The 9,753-nt window shown below is 39.1% G+C and overlaps 1 pseudogene; it reads left to right on the plus strand.

The window, feature by feature from the left end:
* The first annotated feature begins 4,049 nt into the window (after positions 1 to 4,049).
* On the plus strand, positions 4,050 to 4,755 carry LOC129070470 (BCL2/adenovirus E1B 19 kDa protein-interacting protein 3-like; annotated as a pseudogene).
* Positions 4,756 to 9,753: the final 4,998 nt, after the last annotated feature.

The raw sequence follows: 9,753 nt of genomic DNA on the forward strand, positions 1-9,753 counted from the left end.
GCGGCCAACGCGCAGGCGCCTCCGAGTCAGGAGCTATTCGCACTACAATCCCCAGAAGGCCTTGCGCGCTAGCCAGCCGCCCTCCAGAACTGATAAGGGACTGGTGAACGCGGCTAGATGGGTTTGCTTGCCTCTCCAGGTGAGACGGACTCTTGGATTGCCCCCAGCACCTCTAGGCTTTTTTTTTTTTTTTAATCCTCCCCCACCTCGCCACCAACAGCACAACCTCTAAAGACTGTAGCTGTGTTCCCCAAACTACAGTGTGAATCAGAATCATCCGAAGGACTTGTTAAATCTTAGACCTCTGGACCCCACCGCCAGAGTTTGTAATTCAGCAGATCTGGGATAGGTTCTATTGCAATAATTTGCATTTCTAACAGGCTCTGTGTTGTGCTACTGGTGGAGGAATCACACTTTGAGAAACACTGGATTATAGCTTAGTCCTTAAGAAAGTACACTCCTGGGTTAACATTGATTGAGTTCAAATCTACCTTTTACAAGGGTGCATTTAGGGATGATGAAAATAGCTTACACAACCTGGCAGGTGTTCTAAGAGCTGATCAATAAGCTTCTTAAATTCTCACAACAAATCTACCAGGGAAGTACCCTCATTATCCTCACTTTACAGATGCATAAATCAGGTAGTCTGGCTTCAGAGTCCATCCTCTGAACTTCCTTCATGGATTCTTTGTGAGAATGAATAGACTGCTCAAGTAGACTCAGAGATACAATTAAGTGCTTAGTAATTAGTGACCTTTGCTATTGTTTAGCATGTTTCCTCCTAATGAAAATAATCTCTTACCATCTGGAAAATCACTTACCCTTTTCAAAATACTTTTAAATCCTCCATGTTATTGTTTCCTGAAATGTCTTAGGACGCTTGTTAAAGATCCAGATTCCTGGACCTGCACCCAATGCAGATTCTCTAGGGCAGTGGTTCTCAAACTTTAGTGCCCACCAGAATCACCTGGAAGATTTGTTCAACAGTTGATGGATGGGCTCCACCCCCATAATTTCCAATTCAGTAGGTCCCCCTAGGGTGGGTCCACCCTAAGGGCGTACATTTTTAATCAAGGACCACATCTAGAGAATCACCGGTGAAGGGCACTGTCTCTCAGATTTTTTTCCAATTACAGTTTACATTCAATATTATTTTGTATTAGTTTCAGGTATACAGCATAGTAGTTAGACAGTCATATACTTTGCAAAGTGGTATCAGGTCCACCCCCTCATACTTCAAGTACCCACCTGACACCATACCTAATTATTACAATGTTATTGACTGTACTCCCTATGCTCTACTTCATATCCCTGTCTATTTTGTAACCACCAACGTGTACTTCTTAACCCATTCACTTCTTCACCCATGCCTTCAACCTCCCTCACCTCTGGAAACCGTCAGTCTGTTCTCTGTGTCTATGAGTCTGTTTCAATTTGGTTTGTTCATTTACTTTGTTCTTTAGATTCCATATATAAGAGAAATCACATGGTATTTGTCTTTCTCTGACAGACTTATTTCACTTAGCATAATACCCTCTAGGTCAATCTGTGCTGTCGCAAGTGGTAAGATTTCATTCATTTTTTATGACCAAGTAATACTCCATGGTATATGTGCACCAAAACTTTTTTATCCACTCATCTATTGATGAGCACTTAAGTTGTTTTCATATGTTAACTATTGTTAAGTAACATGCAATAAACACAGAGGTGCACATATTCTTTCAAATTAGTGGTGGGGGTTTCTTCCAATATGTACCCAGAAGTGGAATCAGTGGGTAATAGGACAGTTCAATTTTTTAATTTTTTGAGGACCTTCCATACTGTTTTCCACAGTGGCTGCATCAGTCTGCATTCCCTCCAACAGTGCATGAGGGTCTCCTTTTCTCCACATCCTCAACACTTGTTCCTGGATTTATCGATGACAGCCATTCTAACGGGTGTTCAATTTTTTTTTAATCATCTCTCTAAGGAACATTTTTAGACACTTTTTTCCCTAACCATTCCCCCCATGACATTTTAAAACTTTCATTTTTTCAATTTTTTTTAGAGAAAGAAACATCAATTTGTTATTCCACTTTATTTATGCATTCATTGGTTGATTCTTGTATGTGCCCTGACAAGGGATCAAACCCACAACCTTGGCATATCAGGACGACACTCTAACCAACTGAACTACCTAGCCAGGGGCCTCCCAACATGAAATTTTAATATCACAGATATACTGGTATCTATTTATGTACCATATGTACACCTGTGCTTTTACATAAAAAAGTTTTTACAAATATCCTCTCCACCTCCAACCAATTTTTGTCCCATTAAAAATGTAGTCTCAAAGTAGCTATAGCTGTACTTATATCTGACAAAATAGGTATCAAGATAAAAAAGGTAATGAGACAAAAATAGATATCTTATAATGACAAAGGGGACAATACACCAAGAAGACACAACGCACCAATAGCTATGTACCAAATCACCCTGGCTGGTGTGGCTCAGTTGGTTGGGCATCATCCTGCCAAGCAAAAGGTCATCAGTTCCATCCCAGTCAGGTCACAGGCATAGGTTGTGGTTCAGTCCCCACCCTGGAGGAGTGTGTGAGAAAAGCAACCTATCGATATTTCATTCCCTCTCTTTCTCCTTCCTTCCCCCTCTCTCTAAAAAAATAAATAAATAAATATTTACAACAATACATTAAAAAGATACTACATTACGATCAAGTGGGGTTCTTTCCAGGGGCACAAGGATGGTTCAGCACATGCAAATCAATCAATGGGATACACCACATTAACCATATCAATAGAGTCAGGAAAAACATTTTGACAAGATACCAAATCCACTTATGATTGGAAAACTCAATAAAATTTGTATAGAAGGAAGTACAGCAACATAAAGGCCATATATGACAAACCCTCAGCTACTATTATACTCAATGGTAAAAAACTGAAAACTTTTCCTCTAAGATAAGGAACAAGACAAGGATGTCCACTCTCATCACTATTATTCAACATAGTACTAAAAGTCCTAATCAGAGCAATCAGGCAAGAGAGAGAAATAAAAGGCATCCAAATTGGGAATGAAGAAGTAAAACTGTCACTTCTTGCAGATGACATGATTCTCTTTTGTTTAGATTTTATTTATTTATTTTTAGAGAGAGGGAAGGGTGGGAGAAAGAGGAAGAGAAACATCAATGTGTGAGAGATACAACGATTGGTTTGCCTCTCACATGTGCAGCAACCAGGGACTGAGCCCACAACCCAGGCATGTGCCCTGACCAGGAATTTCAAACCAGTGACCTTTTGCTTTGTGGGATGAAATCCAACCGAGTCACAAGGTCAATGCAACATGATTCTTTATATAAAAAAACCATATGCCCTGGCTGGTGTGGCTCAGTGGACTGAGTGCAGGCCTGTGAACCAAAGCATTGCTGGTTCAGTTCTCAGTCAGGGCACATGCCTGGGTTGCCGGCAAGGTCCCAAGTAGGGGGCATGCCAGAGGCAACCACACATTGATGTTTCTCTCCTTCTCTTTCTCCCTCCTTTCCCCTCTCTCTAAAAATAAATAAAATAAAAATCTTTACCAAAAAAAAACAAAAAACAAACCCTAAAGACTCTACCAAAAAACTATTAGAAACAATAAACAAATACAGTAAAGTTGTAGAATACAAAATTAATATACAGATCTCGCCAGGTTGCTCAGTTGGTTAGAGTATTGTCCCAATATGCCAAGGTTGTGGGTTCGATCCCCGGTCAGGGCACATACAAGAATCAACCAATGAATGCATTAATAAACAAGTGGAACAACAAATTGACTTTTTTCCTCTCTTCCTTCCTCTCTCTCTATCTCAAGTCGATAAATTAAATAAAGATTAAAAAATCAATGTACAAAAATCCATTGCATTTCTATATACTAACAATGAAATTTCAGAAAAAGAAGAAAAGTAATTCCATTTGCAATTGCAAAAAATAGAATAAAATAGCTAGAAATAAACTTAACAAAGGATGTGAAGGACCTATACACTGAAAACTACAAGACATAAGAGAAATTGGGTGTTGCTCTCCGAGAACCTGAGTCAGTCCAGCAACAGGCAGAGCTCCTCCAGCTGCCAGACAATGTCGCCTCATTTAGGGGAGCAGCTGCCGCCCCTGCCCAACAACAACAACTGCGAACAAGTGGAGCAGCCTTCGCCCCCACCGGTGAGCCAGCCTCAACAGTTCCTGGGTGGAGCTCCCCAGGAACAGCAGCAATGACAATGATAATGGCAATGGGAGAAATGGGGGGCTGAAACAATTCCCTTCCTCATCCTCTATCCACAATGGGGACATGGAGAAGATTCTTTTGGATGCACAACATGTATCAGGACGAATTCAGTCTGTCACTGTGACTGCCCTTCCCCACAAGAAGATGGGAAAATTGCATTTGATGTGGAAATGCACACCAGCAGGGACCATAGCTCTCAGTCCGAAGAAAAAGCTGTAGAAGGAAAGAAAGTTGATGCTTTGAAGAAAAGTGCAGACGGGGTATCAGACTGGTCCAGGAAGCTTGAGGACATTCCACCTATGGAGCTCCACTTCCAGCACCCAAAAACTTTCTGTTTCTTAAAGCATGAGGAAAAGAGGAGCCATGAAGAAAGGGGGTATTTTCTCTGCAGAATTTCTTAAGGTGTTCATTCCATCTCTCTTCCTGTCTCATGTTTTAGCTTTGGGGCTAGGCATCTATTTTGGAAAACAACTGAGCTTGTTTTCTGCCAGCACCTACTGAAGGAAAGAAGCCTCTGGAAAAGTGTATGAAGTGGTGTATTGCCACACTAGTTTATTTGAACTTGAGACCACTGTAAGCATGACCCAACCTACAACCCTATTTTTATATATCCAAGCTCCAGTAATTCTCAAATCCAGTATTTTATTCAAACTCTGTTGAAGCATTTTACTAACCTCATTCCCTTTTTGGCCCGTGAGACACTTTAGACTTTCCTAACAGAGTTCACTGTTGTTTAGAAATTAGCAAGGGCTTCTTTTCCACAAATGCCACAAGCAGATAATAATTTTGTCAATAATGCTGTTGTCTCTATTTAGTACCACCAGACTGAGACCTGAATCATTCACGGTATAAATTTTACTCTTGCAAGATGACTACTGTCTCTCTCTAAAAACAAGATCAGGTTAGCAAATGATATAAAAGCTTTGTTGTTTTGTTTTTCAAGACAAAGGCAAGCTTCCCTAAGCTTGAATTTATTAGTTATTAAAAAAGAAAACAAGAAAAAAAAACACAAGACACAAGAAAAAAAAATATCCCGGGCAATAAACAATTATTTTAAACCATCTTTGGAGCCACTCTTTGTCTAAGCACCTGATGGCACCTTTTCATTTGTAGCAGGCGATCTTGTAAATGACAGGTATGAAATGGAATAAGAACTCAAATACACCAGCAGATTTTACTACTAGTATTTTGTAATGCTGTCTTTTCTATGGTGTAGAATCTTTATTTCTGATGAGGAACGTCGCAGGCCTAGAAGTATATGAAATTGCTTTTGGGAAAAAAATAGAAAAATGAATTGAAGACACAAAGAAATGGAAAGATATTTCATGTTCATGGATTAGAAGAATCAACATAGATAAAATGGCCATATTACCGAAAGCAATATACAGATTAAATGCAATTCCCATCAAAATCCCAATGTCATTTTTTAGAGAAATAGAACAAAGAAAGTCATCAGATTTTCATAGAACCACAAAAGACTCCAAATAGCTAAAACAATCCTGAGAAAAAAGGAACAAAGCCAGTGGTATCATACTCCCTGACTTCAAATTATTCTACAAAGTGACAATAATCAAAACAGCATGATATTGGTAGGAAAACAGACACACAGAACTGAGAGCCCAGAAATAAACCCATATGTATATGGACAATTAATTTTGACAAAGGAGCCAGAAACATACAGTAAAGAAAAGAAAGCCTCTTTGATAAATGGTGCTGTGAAAATTGAAAATCCACATGTAAAAGAATAAAACTTGACTGCTAATTATCACCATACACAAAAATTGACTAAAAATGGATCAAAGACCTAAATATAATACCTGAAACAACAAATTACGTACAAGAAAACATAGGTACTAAACTTACGAACCTCAGTCTTAGAGAGGATTTCATGAATTTAACTTCAAAGGCAAGGGAATAAAAGCAAAAATAAATGAATGGTACTAAATCAAATGAAAAGACTTCTCTGCACAGCAAAAGAATACCTCAAAACAACAACAAGAAAACATATGGGAGAAGATATTTGCAAACAACACCTCCAATAAGGGGTTAATACCCAAAACACATAAAGAACTCATACAACTCACCAACAAAAAACAAATGAACAATCCAGCCTGGCTAGTATGGCTCAGTGGATTAAGTACAGGTCTGCCAACTGAAAGGTCGCCGGTTTGATTCCCTGTCAGGGTACATTCCTCAGGTGCAAGATAGGTCCCCAGTTGGAGTGCAGGCATCCAAGAGGCAACCAATTGATGTTTCTTTCCCTCTCTTTGGCCCTCCCTTCCCCTCTCTCATGCCCTCTGTCCCCCTCCCTCTGAAAATAAATAAATAAAATCTTTAAAAAAAAAATCCGACTAAAAAATGGGCAGAGACCCAAACAGATACTTCTCCCAGGAAGACATAAAGATGGCTAACAGATATATGAAAAGATGCTCAACTTCACTGGCTATTAGGGAAATGCAAATCAAAATAACAATGAGATACTACCTCATGCCTGTTAGAATGGCTATTATCAACAAGACAAGTAATAGCAAGTGTTGCAGAGTTGTGGAGAAAAAGGACCCCTCATTCACTGCTGATGGGAATGTTAACTGGTACAGCCACAGCCACTATGGAAAACAGCAAGGAGGTTCCTCAAAAACTTAAGAATAGAATTACCATATGATCCAGCAAACCCTCTTCTGGGTATCTAAAAATTTTTCAACATTTATTCATAAAGATATATATATCATGTTCACTGAAACATTATGCATGGTGGCCAAGACATGGAAACCACCAAAGTGTCCTTCGATAAATGTCTGGATAAAGAAGATGTTGTGTATATATACAATAGAATACTACCCAGCCATAAGAAAAGATGAAATACTGATATTTGTGACAAAATGGATAGATCTTGAGAATATCATGCTAAACAAAATAAGTCTGATGGAAAAAGTCTCTCCCGTCCTCTCTCTCTAAAATCAGTAAAGCATATCCTTGGGTGAGGATTAAAAATAAAAATAAATTATTTTCTATTTTCAGTTAGATTCAAATTTAACTAGGCATCCTGCATTTTATTTAGCAACCCCACTCTCAGTGCTTTATACATTTTCTCCCTCAGGGGTAGTGAACATAAATTCCTCCAAGGGCCAATAACATGAAAGAAAAATATTCAGCTGCTTATGTTTACTTTCTACATTGTAACTATCAAATAGAGTCCTAAGTATTTTACATACACTATCTCATCAAACACTCCCAGGGCGCTCAGTTTGCCCACCTATAAAATGGAAATAGTAATATATCTTATGGTCATGGTGAGGATTAAATGAGTATGTAAAACACTTAGAGGAGTGACAGGCAAGCACACAGCAAGCACTCAATAAGCAATAGCTATAATTTTCTCCATTATGCATATGAGAAAACCGAGTCTGAAGGTGGCAAAGTAATCAGCCAATGGTCACACATCTATCAAGTGGCAGAGTTAAGATTTGAACTGAGGTCTAAAACACTGGCAACCATTTCAAAGCGTTTAAAATTCCTGTTTATCTTGACATGAAAATGGATAAACTGGTATGTTAATTTCTATAGTGGAATGCTACTAAGCAATAAAAAAGAACCAATTACTAATATACAAAATAATATACATAAATCTTAAATATTATGCTAAAAAAAGCTTTGTGTAAAAGAGTAGACACTATATAAGTCTATTTGCATGATGTTCTAGAAAAAAATCAGAGATGAAAAAATCACAATTGTGGTTGCCTCTGAAGGGGGGAATTTTCTGGGATACTAAAAATGTTCCTTTAGTAACTTGTCAGGGGTGAGGATTACACAGTTTTATGCATTTGTCAAAACTCAGTAAATGGTATAACAGATCACTGTATGCAAATTTAACCTCAAAAAACACAGTTTGGCCTTGGCTGGTGTGGCTCAGTGGACTGAGCACTAACCTGCAGACCAAAAGGTCACCAGCTTGATTCCCAGTCAGGACACGTGCCTGGGTTATAGGTTCAGTCCCTAGGCACATACAAGAGGCAACTGATTGATATTTCCATCTCTTTCTCCCTCCCTTCCCTTCTTTTTAAAAATAAATAAAATCTTTAAAAAGTACAGTTTGAAGTCTAGTTAATTATAGGTATTAAGTATTTAGAGGAAAAGTGAACTCTGCAGTTTCTTTAAAATGCATCAAAAAGTAAGATGAATAAATGGAGGGATGGAGGAATAGATGAATGAATAAATGTGACAAAGTAAATGTAGCAAACTGTTAACAGCTGTAGAATCTAGGTGATGGGAAATGATGTTCACTGTATAATTCTTTCAACTGTTCTACATTGTTTAAAATTTTTCATAATAAAATGGTGGGCCCTGGCCAGGTGGCTCAGTTGGTTGGAATGTTGTCCCACACACCAAAAAGGCTGCAGGTTCCATTCTGGTCAGGGCGAGTATGGGAGGAAATCAACAGATGTTTCTCTCACGTCAGTGTTTCTCTTTCTCTCTCCCCAGCCCCCACCTTCCTCTCTCTAAAATCAATAAACATATACTTGGGTGAGGATTAAAAAACAAAGTTGGGTAAAGAGGGGGACACTCTGCAAAGGAATATACAGCCCAACTTCAGAGCTGGATTTGTAACCCCTTCACCCATTCACACGCATCTCCATCTTCCACCTGCTCCTCTCTTTTGAATTACATACCAACATGATTTTATTTCCAGGGACTCTTATTGCTTCTGCCTCAATGTGCCTCCTAAAGGGGTTCCGGTTCCCTCCATACTATTTAATATGTGCTGTATGACCTGGCCTTTATTGCCCTTTGTTGACATCTGGAAAGTGGAGTCACATGTGGTTTTCTAATCCAAATGCAGTGGACTAGGCCATTTAACCTTTAAGATTTCCTTCCTCCCCACACCATAAGCCCTTGAAAGGCAAAGAACTACTCTTATCCATCACTGTATTTCCTCTGGCATGTAGTAACATCTTTTTTAAGATTTTTTTTTAAATTTATTTTTTTAGAGAGAGGGGAAAGGAGGGAGAAGGAGAGGGAGAGAAAGATCAGTTGCTTAACTCTCATGAGCACCCCAACTGGCTATCAGGCCACAACCCAGGCATGGGCCCTGATCAGAAACTGAAACCAGTGACCTTTCTCTTTGTGGGATGATGGTCAAAAAACTGAGCCACGCTGGTCAGGGCTGTAGTAACATCTTCAGGGTGCTTGGAAAATGCCTGTAAGAGGAGACAGGGACATAGTTATTGAGTGCTCCCTGTATGCCCTAAACTAGACGTGCCTATATTCACCCCCAATGAGGTAGGATGTATTGTGATTACCATCTTTCTAGAGGTGGAAACAGAATTGCAGAGAGGTTAGGCGACTTGCCAAAATTCACAGAGAATGCAAGAAATAAACTTGGGGTTTAAACCCAGAACTGTGTCTTTCAACTACTTCATAATGGCCTCTTCTTGAATCAATGTAAAGACTGAATCCATGTAAAGAAGCGACCATGTGCTCTTTGCCACATCCACTGTGAGG

This window comes from Pteronotus mesoamericanus, unplaced genomic scaffold (genome assembly GCF_021234165.1).
Source record: "Pteronotus mesoamericanus isolate MK-2021 breed Mesoamerican mustached bat unplaced genomic scaffold, CSHL_Meso_final contig_25, whole genome shotgun sequence".
In the NCBI taxonomy this organism is placed as follows: domain Eukaryota; kingdom Metazoa; phylum Chordata; class Mammalia; order Chiroptera; family Mormoopidae; genus Pteronotus; species Pteronotus mesoamericanus.